General features: G+C 43.2%; 1 non-coding gene across 1 annotated transcript; it reads right to left on the reverse strand.

Moving 5' to 3' along the window:
- Positions 1-836: 836 nt before the first annotated feature.
- LOC112704471 (small nucleolar RNA R71) lies at positions 837-944 on the reverse strand. Its single transcript, XR_003155095.1, has one exon. It is a non-coding gene; the product is annotated as a small nucleolar RNA R71 (small nucleolar RNA).
- Positions 945-4,119: the final 3,175 nt, after the last annotated feature.

A 4,119-nucleotide genomic window follows, 5' to 3' on the forward strand; every position in this document is an offset into this window, starting at 1 on the left:
TTTTTCAAAAATCACTTTACCTCTTTCCCACTCTTGGTTTTCGAAAATTAATTAGTGTTTTTCAAAATGTTTTCAAAATTTCTTACTTAATTTTCGAAAATCACTTCCCTTCTTCTCACATCCTTCTATTTATGGACTAACACTATCCCTTAATGCAAAATTCGAACTCCATCTTCTTTGATAAGTTCGAATTTTCTACTTCTGCCTTTCATTTTTCTTTTCCTCTGACACCTCAAGGAATCTCTATACTGTGACATAGAGGATTCCACATTTCTTGTTCTCTTCTCTTTCTTATGAGCAGGAGCAAAGACAAAAGCATTCTTGTTGAGGCTGATCCTGAACCTGAAAGGACCTTGAAGCGAAAGCTAAGAGAAGTTAAGGCACAACTCTCTGTAGAGGACCTAACCGAATTCTTCAAGGAAGAAGAACTCATGGCAGCCGAAAACAACAACAATGCCAACAATGCAAGGAAGGTGCTGGGTGACTTTACTGCACCTACTCCCGACTTCTATGGGAGAAGCATCTCTATCCCTGCCATTGGAGCAAACAACTTTGAGCTTAAGCCTCAATTAGTTTCTCTAATGCAACAGAATTGCAAGTTCCATGGACTTCCATTGGAAGATCCTCATCAGTTTTTAGCTGAGTTCTTGCAAATCTGTGACACTGTCAAGACTAATGGGGTTGACCCTGAGGTCTACAGACTTATGCTATTCCCTTTTGCTGTAAGAGACAGAGCTAGGACATGGTTGGACTCACAACCTAAAGAAAGCCTGGACTCTTGGGAAAAGCTAGTCAATGCCTTCTTGGCAAAGTTCTTTCCACCTCAAAAATTGAGTAAGCTTAGAGTGGAAGTCCAAACCTTCAGACAGAAGGAAGGAGAATCCCTCTATGAAGCTTGGGAAAGATACAAACAATTAATCAGAAAGTGTCCTTCTGATATGCTTTCTGAATGGAGCATCATAGGTATTTTCTATGATGGTCTGTCTGAACTGTCCAAGATGTCTTTGGATAGCTCTGCTGGAGGCTCTCTTCATCTGAAGAAGACGCCTACAGAAGCTCAAGAACTGATTGAAATGGTTGCAAATAACCAATTCATGTACACTTCTGAAAGAAATCCTGTGAACAATGGGACTAGTCAGAAGAAAGGAGTTCTTGAGATTGACACTCTGAATGCCATATTGGCTCAGAACAAAATATTGACTCAACAAGTCAATATGATTTCTCAAAGTCTGTCTGGAATGCAAAATGCACCAAGCAGTACTAAGGAAGCTTCATTTGAGGAAGAAGCTTATGATCCTGAGAACCCTTCAATGGAAGAGGTGAATTACATGGGAGAACGCTATGGAAACACCTATAATCCTTCATGGAGAAATCATCCAAATTTTTCATGGAAGGATCAACAGAGACCTCAACAAGGTTTCAACAATAATAATGGTGGAAGAAACAGGTTTAGCAATAGCCAGCCTTTTTCATCATCTTCTCAGCAACAGACAGAGAGTTCTAAGTAGAATAACTCTAACTTAGCAACCATGGTCTCTGATCTAATCAAAACCACTCAAAGTTTCATGACTGAAACAAGGTCCTCCATTAGAAACTTGGAGGCACAAGTGGGTCAGCTGAGCAAGAAAATTACTGAACTCCCTCCTAGTACTCTCCCAAGCAATACAGAAGAAAATCCAAAAGGAGAGTGCAAAGCCATCAACATGGCCGAATGTGGAGAGGAAAGAGAGGCAGTGAACGCCACTGAGGAAGACCTCAATGGACGTCCACTGGCCTCTAATGAGTTCCCCAATGAGGAACCATGGGAATCTGAGGCTCAAAATGAGACCATAGAGATTCCATTGAACTTACTTCTGCCATTCATGAGCTCTGATGAGTATTCTTCCTCTGAAGAGGATGAGTATGTCACTGAAGAGCAAGTTGCTAAATACCTTGGAGCAATCATGAAGCTGAATGACAAGTTATTTGGAAATGAGACTTGGGAGGATGAACCCCCTTTGCTCACCAAAGAACTGGATGACTTGTCTAGGCAGAAACTGCCTCAAAAGAGACAGGATCCTGGGAAGTTTTCAATACCTTGTACCATAGGCACCATGACCTTCAAGAAGGCCTTGTGTGACTTAGAGTCAAGTGTAAACCTCATGCCTCTCTCTGTAATGGAGAAGTTAGGGATCTTTGAGGTGCAAGCTGCAAAAATCTCACTAGAGATGGCAGACAACTCAAGAAAACAAGCCTATGGACTTGTAGAGGATGTTCTGGTAAAAGTTGAAGACCATTACATCCCTGCTGATTTCATAGTCCTAGAGACTGGGAAGTGCATGGATGAATCCATCATCCTTGGCAGACCCTTCCTAGCCACAGCAAGGGCTGTGATTGATGTTGATAGAGGAGAGTTGATCATTCAAGTGAATGAAGAATCCTTTGTGTTTAAGGCTCAAGGATATCCCTCTGTCATCATGGAGAGGAAGCATGAAGAGCTTCTGTCAAAACAGAGCCAAACAGAGCCCCCACTGTCAAACTCTAAGTTTGGTGTTGGGAGGCCACAACCAAACTCTAAGTTTGGTGTTGAACCCCCACATTCAAACTCTAAGTTTGGTGTTGGGAGGTTCCAACATTGCTCTGAGCATTTTTGAGGCTCCATGAGAGTCCTCTGTCAAGCTAATGACATTAAAGAAGCGCTTGTTGGGAGGCAACCCAATGTTATATTTTATCTATTCTCCTTTGTTATTTTATGTTTTTTGTAGGTTGATGATCATGAGAAGTCACAAAATCAATGAAAAGAGCAAAAACAGAATGAAAAAACAGGAAGAAAAACAGCACACCCTAGAGGACGCACCTACTGGCGTTTAAACGCCAGTAAGGTTAGCAGATGGGCGTTTAACGCCCAGTCTGGCACCATTCTGGGCGTTTAACGCCAGAAAGGGGCACCAGACTGGCGTTAAACGCCAGAAAAGGGCAAGAAGCTGGCGTTAAACGCCAGAAATGGGCACCAGCCCGGCGTTTAACGCCAGAAATGGCTAAAAACGCAATTTTGCTTGCCATTTGGTGCAGGGATGACTTTTCCTTGACACCTCAGGATCTGTGGACCCCACAGGATCCCCACCTACCCCACCACTCTCTCTCTTCTTCACCCATTCACCAATCACCTCAACACCTCTTCCCCAAAAACCCTTCACCTATCAAATTCCATCTTTCTCTTCACCACTCACATCCATCCTTCATAAAACCCCACCTACCTCACCATTCAAATTCAAACCACTTTCCCACCCAAACCCACCCTCAAGTGACCGAACCCTTCCCTTCCCCCTCTCCTATATAAACCCATCTTCACTCTTTCATTTTCACACAACCTAAACACCACTTCTCCCCCTTTTGGCCGAACACAAAGCCATTCCCTTCTTACTCATTTCTTCTTCTTCTACTCTCTTCTTTCTTCCTTTGCTCGAGGACGAGCAAACCTTTTAAGTTTGGTGTGGTAAAAGCATTGCTTTTTGTTTTTCCATAACCATTTATGGCATCCAAGGCCGGAGAAACCTCTAGAAAGAGGAAAGGGAAGGCAAAAGCTTCCACCTCCGAGTCATGGGAGATGGAAAGATTCATCTCAAGGGTGCATCAAGACCACTTCTATGAAGTTGTGGCCTTGAAGAAGGTGATCCCCGAGGTCCCTTTCTCACTCAAAAAGAGTGAATATCCGGAGATCCGACATGAGATCCGAAGAAGAGGTTGGGAAGTTCTTACCAACCCCATTCAACAAGTCGGAATCTTAATGGTTCAAGAGTTCTATGCCAATGCATGGATCACCAAGAACCATGATCAAAGTATGAACCCGGATCCAAAGAATTATCTTACTATGGTTCGGGGGAAATACTTGGATTTTAGTCCGGAAAGGGTAAGGTTGGCATTCAACTTGCCCATGATGCAAGGAGATGAACATCCTTACACTAGAAGGGTCAACTTTGATCAAAGGTTGGACCAAGTCCTCACAGTCATATGTGAAGAGGGAGCCCAATGGAAGAGAGATTCAAGAGGGAAGCCGGTTCAATTGAGAAGGCATGACCTCAAACCCGTGGCTAGAGGATGGTTGGAGTTTATTCAACGCTCAATCATTCCCACTAGCAA

Source organism: Arachis hypogaea, chromosome 7 (assembly GCF_003086295.3).
Source record: "Arachis hypogaea cultivar Tifrunner chromosome 7, arahy.Tifrunner.gnm2.J5K5, whole genome shotgun sequence".
NCBI classification, from domain to species: Eukaryota; Viridiplantae; Streptophyta; class Magnoliopsida; order Fabales; family Fabaceae; genus Arachis; species Arachis hypogaea.